This window comes from Rousettus aegyptiacus, unplaced genomic scaffold, assembly GCF_014176215.1.
Source record: "Rousettus aegyptiacus isolate mRouAeg1 unplaced genomic scaffold, mRouAeg1.p scaffold_m13_p_2, whole genome shotgun sequence".
NCBI classification, from domain to species: domain Eukaryota; kingdom Metazoa; phylum Chordata; class Mammalia; order Chiroptera; family Pteropodidae; genus Rousettus; species Rousettus aegyptiacus.
The window spans coordinates 18,774,463-18,796,241 of record NW_023416295.1 but is presented as its reverse complement, the minus strand read 5'-3'; the positions used below and the strand labels follow the sequence as shown (position 1 = coordinate 18,796,241).

General features: G+C 32.9%; 1 long non-coding RNA gene across 1 annotated transcript; it reads right to left on the bottom strand.

Moving 5' to 3' along the window:
• Positions 1-602: 602 nt before the first annotated feature.
• On the bottom strand, positions 603-21,006 carry LOC107500166. Its single transcript, XR_004955800.1, has 5 exons — positions 20,969-21,006; positions 15,253-15,314; positions 14,060-14,107; positions 4,438-4,504; positions 603-2,513 (listed from the first exon to the last, which is right to left on the bottom strand). It is a non-coding gene; the product is annotated as an uncharacterized LOC107500166 (long non-coding RNA).
• Between the last annotated feature and the right edge of the window lie 773 nt (positions 21,007-21,779).

Genomic DNA, 21,779 nt, shown 5'->3' with positions numbered 1-21,779 from the left:
CTTCACAGTAAAGAATAGTATGTGGCTGGGTTTAAGGTTCAGTTTTTGAATCACTTGTAAACAGTAGATAAAACAATAGATAAAATATTTTTGAATGTTTTTGTAGGTTTTTTTTTCTTTATGAATGGGTGAAAAATACCAAGAAACAACAATTAAATATGAAAAACAAATGTTAGGAAATATATATGGATTAAGAAAAATGTTGAATGACAGTTCAAAAATAAATACTAAATGGACTTCCTGGAAATTTAAGTACAAGAGACTATTGGAAAAAAAAAATCCAATTGTTGAATATGTTTATGTTCTTTTGACAAGTTTTTCAAGTATTAGTTTTTCTCTATGGGTGCTGCCGGTCTGTGTGTGTTGGTAGTGTGAGGGGAAGAAGAGACAAATAACATTAAAAAAAAAAAAAAGTGTCACTGTTTACACAGTGCTCACATTATAGTTTAGGAAACTTCCAAATCACACGCTTTCCAGAAGAGGCCAGGGAGCACAGAGGTTAATTGCTGAAACACAAGAGCTAGTCTGCCTAGTGGCAACCTTGAGTATGTCATTTAACTTCTCTGTAATTTAGTTTCCTTCTCTGCAAAGTGGGAGTAATAACAGTGCCCAGCTGAGTTTGAGAATTAAATAAGCTAATATTTATAAAACGCTTAGAATAGTGCCAATAATGAAATAACAGCATATTTAATAATGTTATTAGGGAAACATACAGGAATATAATGATAGATGAAAGAGCTCTTACCCTCATCAAGCTCGCTACCTACTCAGGAGGAGGCAAACAAGTAGTTTAAAAATCCAAAAATGTGGGTAATTGCAAAGTCTAAGCTATTATAAGTTACCCTGGGAACACAAAGGAACTATCTACCCAACTAAAATAAGCGAAGGTTTGGGGGATGTTCAAAAAAGATTCACAAAGAAGGTAAAACCTACTAGGATACTTGAAGGATGTATATGAATTCCCAATGATAACAGTTCCAGGGGGCTGATTTGAACTTTTTAAGCAAAGGGACCAGACAGAATGTGCCACAGCCATGTATGAGATACTTGGCATATTTGAGTCTTGGAAGGCATTTTAATATGTGTAGATTATAGAGTACACTGGACAGCAAGAAGATGGAAAGTCAGGCTGACACCAGGTCTTGAAGAGCCTGGTGCAAAGAAGTTAGGACATGGTCATACAGGGTGAGGGTGAACTTGAAAGGGTATAAGCAGAGAGTGTCATGGTAATATTTATATTTTAGAAAGAGACATGAACAGAAGAGTTGAGAATGGATAAGAGGAGAGTAACAGGAGTGTTCTAGGGATCAGCCAATTATGATAATAAAAGGTAATACATAATCAAGTAAAGAATTCGAAAGAGATTGAAGAGAATCTACAACACCAATGCCATGGTTAGAGTGTGAGTGATATTAAGGGACGGGAAGAGTCAAGGTTGAATCTCCAAGTCTGTTTTTGGGACTGGACTGATGAAATATCACTCGACACAAAGAACATGAGGGAAAGCAACAATTCTACAGAAATATAATGAGCTTGGATTTCATTTGAGATTGATGTCCAGAATGTATGTTTGGAGTCAAGAAAGCAATTCTAGTTTGGGATTCGTGTTCGAACTCAGTCCATGCATCATCACTTCCAGGGATCTTCCTTGAAATCCCACATTGATTTAAATGTTTTTCTGTGTAAGAAGCTACAGCACACTTAATTGTATAATTTACCACATTATACTGTGATTTTATGTTTATAGTTATATCCCTTCATTTATTCATTCTCATATTTATTCATTCATTGTACGTATATTTTTAAAGATATACCCTATATTACACACAGGCTAGCTGCTAAAAATTCCCAGTAAACAGTGCCATCCTTGGCCTCTTGGAACATTCAGCCTAACAAGAATATGCTTGTTACATCAAATGAAATAGACTTGGAGATGATGAGTATACGTGGTATTGATCTTGAACATTCATAAAATCTCTCTAGAAAGTAAAAGGTAAAAAGAGACTTATGCTGAATGTAGATGGGGAACCCTCAGATTTAAAAGGCAAATGAACTCAGGAAGAGTGTAAAGGAGAGTAAAAAAAGTAAAGCTAGATCCAATAGAAGAAAGAACATAAAATTATTTTTTAAACCATGGAAGCGGAGCTTCGGTGAGTGAATAATTTAGTGTTAATCATCACTAAAGAAGAGCCCTAAAGAGTATCAATTACATCTGGTGTGGTGGGCAGAATGTAGTCTTCAGGACCTTCAACCTCACTGTTCATTACGCCTGTGAACCTGTTAGGTTACATAAGGGATATAATTAAGGTTATTAATCAAATGACCTTTAAAAGGAGATATTACCTTGGATTATCTGTTTGGGCCTCATCTAATCACACTGGTCCTAAAAAATAGAGATCTTCTTTCAGCTGGTAGCAGAAAGAGTAGCAGAGATTCAAAGCAAAGGATTCCGCATACTATTGTTGGTTTGAAGATGAAAAGATCCACTTGTCAAAAAATAGGGAAACTCAGTCCTACAACAAAAACAAAAAGGAATGGAATTATTCCAATAACCTGAACGAACATGGAAATAGAATCATCCCCAGCACTTCTAGACAAGGTGGTTAATTTTATGTGTCAATTTGACTGGGTTAAGGGCTATCCAGACAGCTGGTGAAACATAATTTCTTGGTGTGTCTTTGAGGTTATCTCTGGAAGAGATTTTTATATGAATCAGTAGACTGAGTAAAAACTGTCCCTACCAATGCATGTGGGCATCACCTAGTCCACTGAGGTCTTGGATAGAACAAGAAGGCAGAAGGGTGAATTTACTCTCCCTTGAGCTGAGACATCCACTTTCTCCTACCCTCAGATGTAAGTGATCCTATTTCTTGGGCCTTCGAATTTGGCTGACTTATACAACTAGATTTTCTGGTTTTCTGGCACAAAGATGGCAGATCATGGCCATCTCAGCTTCTATAAGCCTGGGAGCCAATTTCTTTATAACCCATTCACACTCTCTCTCTCTACACACACACACACACACACACACACACACACACACACACACACACACTATTGGTTCTGTTTCACTGGTGAATACTGACATACACCTGTCAACTATGAGTCAATAGAGCACTGAGACTGAGAGCACCCTCAGTGGTATACTGGGGACAAGAAACCAAAGAGAGTTAGGAGGAGATGAGACGAGAGATGTGGAAGAAGAGGAACTTTTCCATTTCATAATTCCTTTATTTATACTAATTTCCATTGTGCTCTATGTAATTTTTGTGAGAGGATTTATAAAGGTTGTTTGTTGAATTTTAATCCTTTCCCTCTCCAAAATACACCTTAATTCAATGAGTTTAAAGCAATTTGCATATTTGATAAACATTTCCCTAATCTCTCTATAGATAATAAAAAAATGAATCAAACAGAACAGGTCAAACCCAAACTTCAAGGGTCAAGATACATTTAAAAATCTACTGCATTTTCTGTATGCGTACTAAACATCAAAATGTTTCAAAAGAGATCTCTTCAAAGTCCCTTCCTACAATTCAATACAGAAAAACACATGATTGAAAAACTCTTGATATTGGACTTTGAAGCAAATTTCTCTTTAGTTGAACCCCCACTTCCTTTATTTGAAATTGCATTTAAATAAAAATTATAGTGGCACTTTTCACAAGAAACACATAAAATACATAATTAAAATCAATCTATATTTCAAACTAAAAGTTAACTCCAAAAATTATAAGAATGATGCTAATTCTGATACTTGTTTTCATATATATTTACACCATACATATATATATGTGTGTGTATATATACATATATATATATATGTATACACACACACACACACACATATATATAGGAATACATGTGTGCATGTGTATAGGTACAGTTACAGTTCTGTATGTATATGTACATAATTCTTTGGTAAAAATATGAAAACTATGTTTTCGATTTGAATTCAGAAGATTTGATATAATGTAAATTTAATAGACATTCCTATTATGTGGGAAGCTCTCTCTACTATGCAACTTGGGGTGATATAAAAATAAATAAAATACAATTCTTGCTTTCCAAAGCCCATATTTTACATGAAAATCCAAACAAGTTTTATAACTATATGCATTTGACTATCAGACAGAATTAACATAATTAATCAGGTTCATCCCATATTTCCTAAGATAGCCTGAGAAAGAGTAGAACTAGTATTTCTAGCTCTTTTCTATGCAAGAATGGGTCGTTCTGTTTCATGTGATTCAACTGTTACAAACCCTGATGCTATAGGTTTAACTGAATCCAACAAATATGCTATAGGCTATGTATTGAGTTCAACCTTAAAGTTTAAAAGCCTTGTCATAAGACAGCTTGTCTTCCAGGAGCTGAGTCTCAAATACACTCTTCATTATGACAGTCTTATAAACCAAGGAATATTTAGGCACTTACCATTAAATCTTTGTATGTCTTTCTTTTTGTGCTTTTGGTTTTTCTTACATAATTCTATAGTATATAACTGGGAAGATAACAATCATCATTATATCAATTTAATATACAAAATGGGCTTTAAAATGCATTATTATTTCTTTGTAAATCTGAATTCATGCTAGTTTATGTTTAAATGTACAGCTACTTCAGTAAATTAGAAATATAAAGTAAAACCATTCTGATGTATTCAGAGATATGGTATTATGATCTTAAAAACGCTTAAAGTGTGGAACCTGGCACATTACTTATACCAATTTCATGTAATTTATGAAATATTTTTCTCATATTTTTATGTAATTTAATCTAATTTAAAACAATTTATAAATAATTTCCAGAAACAAACATATTTAACTGGCATGTAGAAGCCATAAGATATTTTCATCTACACATGTATCTTTGACAAATCACATTTTATTTTATTTTAAAAGTTTTATTTGTTACATCATATCATTATGTTTTGTAACCATACTATTACTTATGACTATAAAGAACAATGCCAAATACAAAGAATATCTTTCATTTAAAAATAAATAAATAAACTGTTGTGGTTTTTGCCTTGTGTCTTATACATGATAAATTTGATCATTTAAATTTTATTATGGTAAAATTTTTTAAAATAAACTGCTATAATTTTCTTTATTTTAAAATAATGCACAATTGTTCAAATAAGCAACTTAATCTAAAACAGAAGGAAAGCAAAAGCTGTTTGGATGCCCTGACCTGGCGGATTGCTGAAAATGACTGTGATGAAACTACTCTGGCTCGACAATAACTCTCTCTGTTTCTCCTTTTCTCTTCTTCTTTTTCTTTTTTTATTTTTTCTTTTACAAAAGGATCATTCTAGACAGTCTATAGAAAGCATAATGTTTCCAGTTTTCAACATACAGATATATTTTTGTCCTTGAAGGAAAATAGTAAAAATAATATGACAAAACGCATTGTGTTTCTTAAACTAAAAATAACTTTGAAAGACATGTTTGCCTATACTCTTGTTTTTATAGCCATTTGACTGACTTCTTCCTGGTTTGTGTGCTTTTTCATTAAAATTCTAATATGAAGTGAAACATAAATTTTATGGTATCAGTGGGAATCACTGCTGCCACTATTGTAAATCATGTAAATTTCAAGCCTTTTTTTTTTCTTTTTACTTCATTCATGACATTCATGACGATACGTAGATTAGTATTCCTCCACACAGAAAAGCACCACAGTCAACACTAAGCTTACTAATGGGTCAGCTTTTAATTTTAGATCATACTTCTACAAGTCAGAAAAAACCTATTTTAACTAGAAGTCCATCATAATTACATATCAGGTCTCTCATATTTCTTTCAAGAATAAAATACAACCTAGCAACTCATTTGCATTGTAATCTAATTTTGAAATTACTTTATCAGTGCAATAACACATTCAATAGAGCTTTTGTCTTATTGATGAAAAGGGAATCCACTTGGTTAGGGAGTACATAACATTTTTTAATTAAATTTGTGTTATTATTGTCCTTACACTCAAAGGGCCTGGTGATGGCAATGTTCCATGATGAAAAATATTATTGCTATAATAATGGCAATAGTCATGAAAATTTAATAACATTTCACTGAGACATGATGACATAATAAATATCATTATTTATATACTTTGTAGGAAAGAGTTAAAGTAATCAATAAGAAGACTAAATAAAAGACACTTGTAGACATTGGGGATAAGTATTATTTATTCCTATAATCTAGTTGAAACACAGGTCTTATATATATGAAGATAAATAACAAGATGGGCAATCATGAGATGTTTGTGAGTCAGGTTATTGGGCAACTATTTGAAGAGGCCTTTATAAAGAAGCGGAGTGGTCCAGAGATTCTAGGATGGGAAAAACAAAGCCATAGGCACGTATGTGGCATGTTAAGATGATAACAAGAAAGCTGGAGCAGTGACGTAGACCATTCAAACGGGAGGCATATGGAGGCTTAGCCTGGAAAAGCCTGAGCCAGATTGTGGAGTATTTTGAATATCCAACCAAGGCAAAAGGAGTATGTTACCTAAGAATTTGGATATAACTGCATAATGATTTCAGTGGGAATTTAAAGGGGAATTGAAGAAGGTCAAGGTCATTTTTCTAGAAAGAATTTGTGGGATTCAGTGATTAAAGGAGAAAATAATAGAATAAAAAGTTAAGAATGACATCAAGATTTTAAGTATGGTTCACTAGGAAATAAAGACATCATTTCTCTGTAAAATATTAAGAATGTTTCCCTCGATGTACAGCTAAGAGAAGTTTTCAACAGAAAACTTGTTCGAAATTTATGGTGGAAAAAAAACCACTCTAGTCACAGAAGTGATTATGTGGAAATAACAAATGTTAATTTATCAATGTGGACAATGACAGGCATCAGGAGCATAGTGTCAATGTGTAGCAATTGTGTTTCTGAGCATGCATTTACTTAGCCCTCTTGCAATTAAGTTTAGCATTTCTACATGTAATGTTAAACATGAGCACTTATGTTAAATTTTATGTAATGCATAAAGTATTTATAAGAATTCTATGCATTTCTTAGGGTTTACCTAATCATATAATTTTAATTATTTTTGATCATTTAATCAAAGGTTTGAAAGTTTTAAAAAGAATAAAGCCTGCTGGACCATAATTAGGCTTTCTAAGACATCAACAAGGAATGCTTATTAGACATTAAAGGAGAAATAAAATAACTTTAGGACTATAATCAAAAAGAAAAGAAAATATTGAAGAAAGTAAAGAACAAATTTAGATTTAAAGAGTGAAGCGCCCTAAAATCAATGAACTAGCAATATCCAATGTAAACAGTCACCGAGCTCAAAAAAGAAAAAAAAAATGAAAGAGCAGAGTAAATGTTAGACCTATGAGCACTGTAAGATAAGGTCTTGGGGACAAGTGTTAAACACACTGAATAAAGGCAATTTATTTCAATTATAGCTATCAATAAAATATTCCAGAATGTCATATGTTACCCCAAGTGTAATGCATTAAGCTTTAGCAGGCCATCCAATCCTGAATAAAAATAAAATAGCTTTGGGTATAGTTGAAAAGATTACACAAGAGAAACTACCATGAGAAAAATAAGAGTTTCATTTAAAATATAGTCAAAGAATTCTATATTCCCCTTTTTTGTGTGTGGAGAATAAGTCTACTATGATTAAAAATTCTTTGCTAAAGGTATTCATCACCACCAAGTCAATATTACAAGAAATGTTAAAGGGAATTCTTTAAGAAGAAAAGGGTGGAAGAGAGCATAAATATGAATAATGAAATGGCAACTAATGATAAATGGTAAGTAACAAATACGAACAGACCAGTAATCACTTTAAATGTAGATGGAATAAACACTCCAATCAAAAGGTACGGTGTAGCTGAATGGGTAAAAAAACAAGACCCACACATATGCTGTCTACAAGAGGCCGACTTCACATTCAGACACACATAGACTGAAATAGAAGGGATGGAAAGAGGTATTTCATGCAAATGGAAATGGAAAAAAAAAGCTAGGGTGACAATACTTATTTCAGAAAAAAAAACAGACTTTAAAACCAAAGCTATAGTAAGAGACAAAGAAGGATATTTCCTAATGATAAATAGATCACTCCAACAAGAGGATATAACCCTTGTAAACATTTAAGCACCCAACATGAGTACCTAAATAGATAAAGTAAATATTGATGGACATAAATGGAGAGACTGACAGTAACATAATCATAGTATTTAACACCCTGTGATGTTAATGGATAGAACTTCCAGACAAAAAATCAAAAAGGAAACAGTGGCCTTAAATGATATATTAGGCTAGATAGATTTAATTGTTATTTTTAGAGCATTTCACCCCAGAGCAATAGAATATACATTCTTTTCAAGTATACATGCCACATTTTCCAAGACAGACACATGTTAGGCCACAAAACAAGTCTAAGTAAAGTCAAAAAGATTGAAGTCATATCAAATGTCTTCTTGGACCACAATGATATGAAACTAGAAATCATTACAAGAAAAAAAACTAAAAAGCATAGAAACACATGGAGGCTAAATTACATGCTACTAAACAATGAACGTGTTAACAATAAGATCAAAGGGAAAAGAATCAAAAGATAATTTGAGACAAATGAAAATGAGAAGACAATGACCCAAAATCTATGAGACACAGAAAAAGCCATCCTAAGAGGGAAATTTATAGCAATATAGGCATACCTCAAGAAACAAGAAAAACTTTAAACAATCTATCTAACCTCATACCTAAAAGAACAAAAATCAAATCCCAAATTTAGTGGAAGGAAATAATAAAGATCATAGCAGAAATTTTTTAAAAAAGAGTCTAAAAAGACAATACAAAAGATCAATGAAACCAAAAGTAAACAATGAAGAGATAAACAAAATTGACAACCTTTAACTAGACTAATCAAGAAAAAAAGGAGTGGACCCAAATTACTAAAATCAGAAATGAAAGAGAAGTGACAACTGACACCACACTAATATATAAAAGAAAAAAAAAAAAACTACGAACATTTGTATGCCAACATTGGACAAACTGCAAGAAATGAATAAGTTCTCAGAAACATACAATCTTCCAAAACTGAATCAAGAAGAAACAGAAAATCTGAGCAGACCAATTACTACTAACAAAATCGAACCAGTAATCAAAATACTCTTAATAAACAAAAGTCCTGGACTGAATAGTTTCACAGGTGAATTTTACCAAATATTCAAATATTTGATAGGTATTATTCAAGAATTAATACCTATCCTTCTCAAACTATTCCAAAAAATTCAAGAGAAGGGAAGGTTCTCAACTTCAACTTCATTTTACAAGGCCACCATTACACTTTAAAACAAAGTGAGAGACAAAGAAGGATATCTGATTCCAAAACCAGAAAGTGATATTACAAAAAAAATTATAGGTCAATATCTCTGACGAACATAGATGTAAAATTCCTCAACAGAATATCAGCAAACAAAATTCATCAATAAATAAAAAAGATCACACACCATGATCAAGTAGCATTTATTCCTGGGATATAAGGTTGGTTCAATATCTGCAAACCAATTAACATGATACACCACTTAAATAAAATGGAAGATAAAAATCATATGATCACATCAATAGATGCAGAAAAAGTGTTTGACAAAATCTAGCATGCATTAATGATAAAACTCTCAGCAAAGTGGAGTAGAGGGAAAACAAAATAAAGGTCATATATGGTAAACCCACAGCTAACATCATGCTCAATGATGAAAAGCTAAAAACATTTTCCTTAAGATCAAAAACAAGACGTGAGTGTCCACTTTCACCACTTTTGTGGTAATAAAAGTCCTAGCTATGGCAACCAGACAAAGCAAAGAAATAAAACACATCCAAATTGAAAAGAAGCAAAACTGTCATTATTTTCAGAAAAGATGATACTGTATAGAAAGAATGCTAAAGATTTCACCAAAAAAAATACTAGAATTGATAAAGTCAGTAAAGTAGCAGGATACAAAATTAATATTCAAAAATGGGTGCATTTTTATACACCTATAATGAACTACAAGTAAGAGAAATTAAGAAAACAATCCCATTTACAACTGCATAAAAAAAATAAGATACCTAGGAATAAATTTAACCAAGAAGGTAAAAGATTTGTACTCAGAAAATTAAGACATTGAAGAAAGAAACTGAAGAAGACACAAATAAATGAAGCATATACCTAGCTCATGAATAGGAAGAATTAACGTCATTAAAATGTCCACACTACTCAAAGCAATCTATAAATTCAGTGTTATGCCTATCAAAACACCAATGGCATTTTACAAAGAACTAGAACAAATAATCCTAAAATTTATATGGAACCATAAAAGATTCCGAACAGTCACAAACATCTTGCGAAAGAACAAAGTTGGAGTATCATACTACCTATTATCAAACTATACTATAATGCTGAAGTAAACAGCATGGTACTGGCAGAAAAACAGACATGGCAGAAAAATAGATCAATGGGACAGTATAGAGAGCCTAGAAATAAACCTACATCTATAAGTTCAATCTATGACAAAGAAAGCAAGAATATACAATAGGGTAAAGACAGTCTCTTCAATAAATGGTGTTGAAATGGGAAAAGTAGGCAGATAAATGCAAAAAAAAAATGAAATTTGGCTACCTTCGCATACCATATATAAGAATAAAATCAAAATGGATTAAAGACTTAAATGTAAGACTCGAAACCATGAAACTCCTAGAAAAAAACATAAGCAGTAAATTCTCTGACATTGCTCTTAGTGATATTTTTTCTGACCTGTCTCCTCAGGCAAGGGAAACAAAAGAAAAAAATAAACAAATGGGACTACATCAAACTAGAAAGTTTTTACCATAGCAAAGGAAACCATCAACAAAATAAGACAACCTTCCGAATGGGAGAAGATATTTGCCAATGATACATTCAAAAATGGGTTAATATCCAAAATTTATAAAGAACTCATATAACTTAACACCAAAAAACAATCAATTAATCCAGTTAAAAAATAGGCAGAGGACCTGAATAGACATTTCTCCAAAGAGGACAGACACATGGCCAATAGACATGAAAAGATGCTCAACATCACTAATCATCAGGGAAATACACATTTAAATCACAATGATACCTGTCAGAATGGCTATCATTAATGAATCAACAGATAAGTATTCATGAGAATGTGTAGAAAAGAGACGCCTTGTGCACTGTTGGTAGGATTGCAATTTGGTGCAGCCGCTATGGAATATGGTACGGAGGCTCCTCAAAAACTTAAAATTAGAACTACCTTTATGACCCAGAAATTCCACTTCTGGATATTTAACCAAAGAAGTCCAAAACACTAATTTGAAAAGATATATGCACTCATGTTCATTGCAGTGTTATTTACAACAGCCAAGATATAGAAGCAACCTAAGTGCTCATCAACAGACAACTGAATAAAGAAGAAGTGGTACATATACACAATGGAATATTACTTGGCCATAAACGGAATGAAATCTTACCATTTGGGACAATATGGATGGACTGAGAGGGTATTATGTTAAGTGAAATAAGTCAGACAAAGAAAAATACCATATGATTGCACTTATATGTGGAATCTAAAGAAAAAATAAATGATCAAACAAAACAGAAACAGACTGATAGATACAGAGAACAAACTGATGGTTGCCAGATGAGAGGAGATTTGAGGGCTAGTTGAAAAGGTGAAAGGATTAAGAAGTACAAATTGGTAGTTACAAAATAGTCATAGGGATGTAAAGTATACCATAAAGAATATAGTCAATAATATTGTGATTCCTTTGTATGATGCCGAGTAGATACTAGGCTTATCAGGGGATCACTGTGTAAATAATGCAAATATCTAACCACTATGCCGTACACTTGAAACTAATACAAAATAATATTGAATGTCTACTCTAATTGAAAAAAAAAAATTTAAATCAGAAAAAAGTTATTATGGCTTAATGATGAAAAGGAAAAAAAAAAAAAAAACTCTTTGCATTGGATTTCCTCAAGGTTCAAGTTTATACTGAGTTTTGGTACAATACATGAGATATTCTCTGTATACTGCCTGAATGCAGAAGTAAATGCCCTGCACTGGTCTAAAAACCCTAAATGTGAGTAATAAACCTACATAACACCATGAAATAACTTAAGCACTTGTTAATGGGAGTAAAATACATGCAAAATGAGTACATATCATCCATTAGTCTGGCTTTTTGTGAGCGTGATTTTACTCAGTATGTCTGCTCTTGATAAAAGATTGCCTACCAAAGTGTCTGCTATGAAAAAGGTATATGGTAAATGCTTATTACGTAAATCAGTCTATATGTGAATATGAGATTTGCAGAATCTTAAAAAGTAAAAACGTGTTTCAGAAATATTCACTTTTGTACTTGTGGAGAGTACATTTCCCGAAGGGGCTGACAACTTGCTACGCCCTTGTAGCGGTCACATGGAAATAACAAATTTTGTCACCCTTTCACTTTTCTGACATATCCGAACCTTTAAAGAGATTATAAGTCAGCGGTCCCCAACCTTTTTGGCATCATAGTGCTCCTATGAGAATCTAATGTCTGATGATCTGAGGTGAAGCTGAGGCAGTAAAGCTAGTGCTCAGGAGCAGCTGCAAATACAGATGAAGCTTCACTCACTCATCTGCCGCTCACTTCCAGCTGTGCGGCCAGGTTCCTAACAGGCCACGGACCTATACCGGTCCACACCCTGGGGATCTGGAGAGCCCTGTTATAAGTCATCTTCATAATTTTATTTTACTTCATACATCCTCAGAGTGGCTAATTTTTGTAATACCAACCTTTCTTCAATTCTTGTTTTAAGTCTCTATGACTAAAAGCTATGTTTTACCTCAGGTTTTTTTTTTTTTTTTTTCCGCATTAAACCTCAGCTTTCTGGAAAACCAGCTCCTCTAATACAAGGAAATGAGAACCCAATCTTAATCATCTTCCTCTTTAATCCTGAGTTTCTTTTTTTAAAATATAATGGATTAAATCACCTTTTATGTACTTCATTTTACTGCATTTTCATTTAGCCTTTTACTAATAGGATCATGCTTTAATTTCAAAGAAGAAAAGAGAATGCTGGATGTGTCTTTAGAGCCCAAGACAATTGAAAGTATTTCCAGAAGTATGTATGTGTCCATAACAGCAAGAGGCAGACATCATCCTGGTTCATGATACACAATACACATTCTAGACATATTTATGAAAATAGGACACTTGCCATGAAGAATGCCAAACAGTCCACAGTATTTCAAAGTTACATATTTAAATAAATGGTATTGATCAAATCAACTGAAGGTAATTTTAAATTATATGTTTTGACCCTTCTCAGGCTATAATCAGAAGGTCCATATGAAAAGAAACACAGAGCGAGGTGAAAAGGCAGCAATACCAACATATGGTGCCTATTCGTGGTCTGTAATCATTTAAGCACTCATATGATCCAGTCCTATTTTTAGTTTATTTTAAGTATCATTAATGCATAAGTTCTATGCAATTATTTTTATTGTAAGTTTCCCATATGGAAGTACTATAGAATTAAACCTAAAACAACTATTGCCTTCTTCAAGGTCATTTCTAGTGATCATCACAAGAAAAAAAAAAAAAGCTTATATTTTATCTAAGGAAAGAAACCAAGGGAGTATTAACTTTATTGGTTAATGTGGCTACTGGCATTCTTAAAACATACAATCAAGAAGCGATTGGTTTAACCACACTTTTACATTTTTGTTTTCAGATGTGTTTCTTGCCAGGAAATCCCTTTTTGTGCCAATAAATTCTAAAATCAACTATAAAATAATTGTACATATCTTTCTTTTGTAAATGTTCAAGTAGTAGTAAAATATAAAAATACTATAGGTAAAGAAAGTGTAACACAAATAAATTATATCTCAAATACTGTGAGATCATTTGTATCAGAATACGAAGGGTGTGTTTTCACTCTATTACCATATGAAATATTTTTTGGTACTTTGTATGTTAACCAGACCAGCTAAACCACAAATACATGTAGCAGAACACATCAGGAAAAATTTTTAAAAAATGTTTATAGAATTTACCAATGACGGTTTTCTTAGATGCAGACAGAATAGTAAAGGCATTAGCCACTGCAAGAAAAGACAAGTATTATATTTATCAGTTCTTCGCCCAGCAGAGATTTTGGTTGTTTCTTGTTTATACTGCATAAAAATTAGCCTAGATTTTCTACAAACATTTAAAAATAACTTAAGATGTTTTGTGTGATGAAATTCACAGTTCTTAAATATTACTGTTCTTTGATATTACAATGAGAAATTAAATTAACAATTATTAAACCCCTTATACAAATTCATTTTATATGATAGACAGTCCAGTAAATACACTTTACATAGGGTTTCTGACAAAAAAAATACAATCTTTTGAAATATTTTTTGCGACAAATTAACAATGTAGATTTTAAATTAAATGTATACTGTGACAGTCAAGAATAACTCCTTGATTAGATATTCTTAATTTGCATTTCTCTGTAGTCTTTCAATAGAGTGATTAAAAAGTTATGAAATATTTTTGTAAAGTTAGCCTTTAAAAAATTATGCAATCCCATTTTCTTTCATCTTAGAAGTCTCTATTTTTTTTTTTGCCGTTCATTCCCAAATAGAGAAACGACATCTTCTTCCTCCCCTGCCCCCAACATCTAACATGGAAGATTTGGGCTTGGAAGATAACACCTTTCTAAGAAAGGGCAGCACTGTCCCCTAGTGGGCATATGACATATTAAAATGGTTACACAAAAGGGAGAAATATAAAGTTTTAAATAAAGCAATTCGATAGCGGGAGTTTTAATGTATTGATGTGTGTTAGAATTGTACCTGGAAGGCGTCCGCTTTTCAGATAATAATCGTCTGCACATGATATTGGTAGTCGGCCATGATTTGTTAAAGTAAATAAAATTAAATTAAAAAGTCAATGGATTTGTTTCAACTTCAGTGCAGATATAATATAAAATATGGGTTACTGTCACCATTGCTGTGAACATCAGAAATGTCACTCAGATTTCCGTGACACACTGCTTTATCATAATCATTTAAATGTAAACTCAAATATCCCATCCCATATCCCCAGTAGATCATGTATCCTCCTATGTTCCTATAGCATCATTATTTTTCCTGCAGAGCACTTGTCACAGTTTGTAATTATAGCAGTGTGACAGTTTGCTTAAAATCTGTTTCACATGTCAAACATGTGAGGACAGAAATGACCTCTGAATACTCACCACTATACTATATCCTTAGTACTCTGCACCGTGTCTGGCACAAGGTAAGGACACCGGGTATTCTGAGGAATTAAGCCAGAGAAATAATTGATTAAGAATAGATGTGGGATCAAATCATACTCGCAGAGTTTCATGCTAATTTCCCAGTTACTAAGGTGCTCCTATAGCTACTCAACTAACGATGAAGCACGAAACAATAATCACACACACAGTTCTCTCTTATCTCCCCCTCCAAGTTTCCAGGTACTTCTCTCTGACTTTCTTAGTATCCTTGTCTTTCAACAGGACATTATCATTTAGCTTTTGCATTCTCCTTCTTTATTGAGCCTTGAAATATTACTGTTTTGGGTGAGGCCTCTAGTTACAGGTGACTTGATTTCTTAAGTTATATTCTACCTTTGCTAGAGAGGAATTCCAATTCTTTGCCTTAATGATTTCTCAGTACCAATGGTTATTTAAAATTCTGCAATGATTTTGTGATGTTTTTCTTGCAAATACTGAGGTGTATGCCTCAGCTAATCCAAAAGTTCAATTGTCCCTTCCATGAACTATGCCCAGCCCATAATGACTGACTGAGTCATAAGTCACAACCGATGATGGTAAATTAGCAGTGTCTGGGGACATTAAGGTAACCCTGACTCTCCTTATGAATCTAACCTGCTTTGCACAAAGTTTAAGTGCTGCAACACAATTTGCTTTTGGAAATGTAATTAGAAGATTAATTCAATGCTATTGGTAGATAGGAGAGATTTTGATATGGCATAGAAATCCTTTTGATTCTCTATGACTTTCACAGCACATTAAAGGTTTGACCTACCAAGTGATACGAACTGAATACAAAATAGACAACATATCTGAATACAGAAAGCAGTTGTGATGTAAGTATTGTAGACATGCCTTTTGATTCTCATTTCTTGGTCCAATTGGACCACATACTATGACTATTAAAAGTGCTTATTATGTGATTTTCTTTGTCTTTTGCACATTTTGCTTTGCCTTGGTAACTCAATAGCTTTACCCAATCCCTATACCTGCTTCCATCAAGGTATATCTCCCCTCACCCTGATTTTTAAAGTCAAGGCCTATATCTAAAGTAGTATATATTTATTATAAATTCAGTATGTCATTTAAACATACATTTTTAGGGTTGGTATTATTTTTGTTAGTGTTCTGGTCACTAAATTGCAAAAATTTTGAGTTTCCTGTTCCAATCCTATATTTCTCCTATATGCTCTAAAGTTTTTTTCAGGAATGCACATATCCTATGTAATAGATTATGGTAAACAGAATATTGCCTCTCCAAAGAAGTCTATCCCCTAATCACTGGAATTTGTAAATATGTTATCTTATGAGAGATAATTATGGTTGCAGATACAAGTAAGATTATTCATTAACCGACCTTGAGGTGGGGAGATTATTCTGAATTATCTGAGTAGGTCCAATGTAATTATTGAGACCTTAAAGTAGTAGTAGAAGAAGAAGAAGAATCAAGAAGAAAAGGACTTTGATCCACCATAACTGGCTTTAAAGATGGAGAAAGGAGGCCATGAGTCAAGAAATGTAGTCAGCCTCTAGAAGTTACACAGGCAAGAAAATGAATTCTCCCTTAGAGACCCTAAAAGGAACATAGCCCCGCGAAACCCTGACTTTAACCTAGAGAGACCCATGTCAGACTTCTGACCCTACAGACTATGAGATAATACGTTTGTCTTGTTTAAGCCACATTTGTGGGTATTTGTTACAGCAGCAACAGGAAACAAATACATAGACACATCTTCAAATTGCTGCTTTTTATCACTACTATTAATACATGTAATGTTGCACAATTGCATTTAAAATCATTTAAGTTAGAATTGCTTTTATTAATTCAGTAAAAGGCATATTTTAAAATCTCCTTTATAGGTTTAGGTTGATTCAGGGGTTACATATAACAATTAGATTCAGATTGCCATTTATTCAATACCAACACTTCTTTAGAGTAACCAGGATAATTCTAGATGAAATATTTGTATGTACACATTACACACACACCTCACGCACACACATCTGGAGATAAACCAAGGCTTCGCCACTAAGAAAAAATGAGGAACAGGCTTAAAGTCTTCATAACATTATCACCATCAGCCCATAACCTGATATCTGCACTTGACAGGGGGGCCCATATAATTCCCCACCTAAATTTTCCTTTGAACATCATTTGATGTTTGATAATCCTCCCCATACTTTTTTCTTAAAAACATTTTGAACTCTATTCCCTTTTCTCGAATTCCTGGTAATGAATTGTTTGCTGTTAATGAATTAATGGAAGATGATATATTTCCTTCAAATTAAATAATTTAACAAGATCCTCCAGGGGATATTCACTTAACCCTTGACTTTAATTGATATGACTTTCAGGAGATAATATTGAGCAGGTGGGAATTTTCATCCTTCAAATCACAGGTGGCCAACCTTAATTGTAAGGCTGGGGGCCATGCATCTAACAATTCACTGTTTAACCCCAGCTAATTAGCAGTATTTGTCTCTATCTTTAAAGCAGGATTATTAATGGATGACTTATGAAGTTCATTGTATTAAAAGAAAGTACAAATCTCCAATATTGTTTTTTTTTGGGGGGGAGGGGATGATTTAACTGAAAGACTTAAAGATATATTTATTTACAATCTTAAGTGTAGCTATTTTAATTATTTATAATCTTAAATGTAGCTATTTTAATTATAAAAGCCTTAGAAGACAGATACTATAAATACCTGATGGGCTTCCCTATAAAAGAGATTGGACTTATTTTGTTTATCACCAGAAGGCAGAGATAGAATCAAAAGATAAAGTAGAAGGGAAGCAAACCTATGTTCAATATAATAAAATTTCTAAAAAATATTGATGCTAAAAATAGCATTGGTTTTCTCACAAGGTACAATACCCCTGTAGTGTGAAGTGCTTAATCAGATAGAATTAAACAGGAATAAATATTGTAGAATTTCTTCTGTTTTCAATGGACTTTATGGGTAGAACTCATAGAGCTCTACTCTGGGGCTCAAATACCTTCATCCAGAATTGGTGTCTTTCCAACTTTTGGCTCTGCTTCCAAAAGTGTTGGTTTTTTTCAGGTAAACTCTCATACTGAGGTTTCCAAGATAGATATCAATAGCTTGAAGCTAACATCTAATCTTTGCAACCACTGCAGTTAAGACAGAGCTTCACTTTTCTAATAACAGTTCTGCAATTGAATCTGCTTTGCCTGGTATGTATCCTATGACCAGAATCGGTCATGATCAGGAGAATTACTTTATTGACCAGAACTATATCAAATCAAGAGGCTGAGAGTATTATTAATCCCACTCAATTTCAAGAACTAAGTGGAGAGCAGTAGATTCCCTTGGAAAACCAGAGTATCATTAGCACAAAGGAGAATGGACGTTGGGCAGCAAAAAACACAGATACTGTTTATAATGAGACTTTGATTTCTAAGGTTTCTTTCAGCTCAAAGATTCTATGGTTTACAAATTTATTTCCTTCTAAAAATACAATTGATAGGAATATCCTCTAAGAACTGCAGGTTAAATTTTAATTTTGAAAGAAAATTAATGCTTTTTCAAAAGTACATTTTTTAATATGAGATTTCTTATATAAAGCACTCAATATTAGCAAGGATAAGAATTCAGATGCATAAACTTCAAAAAGGAGGTACTCTAGGTAACATTTATTATATCTTAATAAGAAATATTGCACTATGTATATTTTGAATGTTGTAGAAATTGTGCATGATATTTATCCAATTTTGTATTTGTCTTCTTTCATCGTAAGCCATGAATACTGCTATGTAGAAAGAAATAATCTTTGCAGATCCTATTTTTCAAACTAAAATCCCTTTTCAAACACCTAGCAGTAAGGACTTGAAAATATTGTAACAGGGTTCAGTTGGGATGATGTGAGATGGGTTGTTTAACTAGATTCAGAATTGGCCTCCCAGAAGTCTCTGAATATTATATTTCTTATTGAAAGATCCTTTGCCAATGAAAGAAAAAATTGATGCTGAGAAAGTAAAAGACCTCATTAAACTTCTCTGGACCTAAAACCAAATAATAATTCTGAGTAATTTGGAGTTTAATGCTAGAGAACTGTTAATGCACTTATAAACACTGCTGCTAATTATTGAAGTCACTGAATTCCATTTTAGGCTAATATTCCATAGAGGCAGCAAAATGTACAGATTAAGAGTACAGAGTCTGGCTCCCAACTATCTAGGTTCACATCCCACCTCTAACACCTACCAGTTGACTAATCTCCAGCTAAGGATGGCAATGGTTGCTACTAAAAGAAGTATTATGAAGATCAAATGAATTAACATACCAAAAATTAAATAGCACACATTACATAATAAATGCACATTAAAAATTGTTCATCTTTTCCTTTCCAACTCTGTCTGTGGTGTGCAAAGAGATAGCATTTATATAATCAGTGATTAGCTCAATTTTATCATCTTTATTGCCCATTTAACAAAAGATGACAATATAGGAGGTGGTCTGCTTATAATAGTCTGTCTCTTTTTGGGGATTAAATGATATGATATGACATAAAGTGACATAATTTATAAAAAAGAATATAGAACTTGAGAGTTCTTTTTATTTCTCGTACTTTATTGCTTCTGCAAATAGATCTGTTCTGCAGACCAGATTGCTCATTGAATACACTGCTACTTAATGCTTTGAACTATAAAAGTAAAATAATTGACCATATTCATCTTGCTTCTTTTTTTGTGACTCTAGTTTTATAAATAAGTATTCTGCCACCCAAGATTGAAAAACTTGACAAATTCAATTTCACAGCAAAAAAAATGTTTTTAAAGTTAGATGCCATATTTAAATGTAGTATTATTTTAGCCTACTTCTTTTGTAATATTAGCTAAGAAAATCTGGAAGTAAGAGAAAAATATTTATTTCATATGTAATTGCTTTATTTATTCTTATGCAGATTAAACCAAGAAAGACTTATCAGGGATTTTTTTGCAATTCTCTTGATTCCCATTACTCTAATTGCACTGAAATCATTGGTCTAGTCTACATGGGTAATTTGGGAGTAGAGGTTGGCACACAACTCTGTGAGGAGGGGCAGAACAGATGCCAGGATGGATTCGTGAGATGAGCTGTGAATTTAATTGCATTCACATTGTTTTATCAAAATTTATTCCCAGAACTAATATACAGAATCCTGCCTATGTGTTATTTATCAAAGCTGTTAACTCCTGCCAATTATAAAACATGGGATGCCCTGCCCATTCAATTTAGCAAACAAACTAATAGAGCAGCCAATATTTTTTTTGTCTGTATTATAGTTGCTTGATTGACATTGGTTAGTCAGAGCTCCCTCTTGAATTCCATAGGTCTTTAAAATATATATATATATATATTAAATTTATTGGAGGCAACATTGGTTTCGAAATTATATAGGTTTCAATTGTACAATTCTACATCATCTGTATAATGCGTAGTGTGCTCACCCCCCAAAGTCAAATCTCTTTTCATCACCATATATTTGATGCCCTTTATCCTTTTATATCTCCCTCAAATCCCCCTTTCCCTCTGGTACTACCATACTGTTGTTTGTGTCTATAAGTTTTTGTTTGATTGTCTTGTTGGTTTGTTGCTTTCAGTTTTATATCGTACATGAGTGAAATTATATGGTTCTCAACTTTTTCCGTCTGATTTATTTTGCTTACCATGATAGTCTCAGGATCCATCCATGTTGTTGAAAATGGCAGTATTTCATCTTTTCTGATGGCTGAGTAGTATTTCATTGTATATATGTACCATACCTTCTTCATCATGCAATCATCTATTGAAGGATACTTTTGTTGTCCCCATGTCTTGGCCATCATGAATAACACTGTAATGAACATAGGAGTACACATATCTTTATGAATAAATGTTTTCAAATTTTGGGGGTAGACACTCAGAATAGGGATCATTGGGTCATATGGTAATTACATTCTTAATTTTTTGAGGAACTTCTATACTGTTTTCCATAGTGGCTGTACCAATTTACATACCCCCCAGTAGTGCATGAGGGTTCCTCTTCTCCACAACCTCTCTAGCACATTATTACTTGTCTTGTTGATAAGCCATTCTAATCGATGTGAGGTGGTATCTCATTATGGTTTTGATCTGCAGTTCCCTAATAGCTACTGAAGTTGAGTTTTTTCATATGTCTGTTGGCCATTTTATGGCTTCTTGGGAGAAGTATCTGTTAGGTCCTCTGCCCATTTTTTAATAGAATTTTTTTTTGTTTTTGTTGTTGTTGAGTAGTATGAGTTCTTTATATATTTTGGCTATTAACCCTTTATTATAGGTGTTGTTTGCAAATATCTTCTCTCATTCATTTGGTTGCCTTCTTGTTTTGTTGTTGTTGTTGTTGTTGTTGTTGTTGTTGTTGTTGTTTCCTGTGCAGAAGCTTTTTAGTTTCATATAGTCCCATTCATTTATTTTTTCTTTTACTTCCCTTGCCTTTGAGGTAAAATTCATAAAATCCTC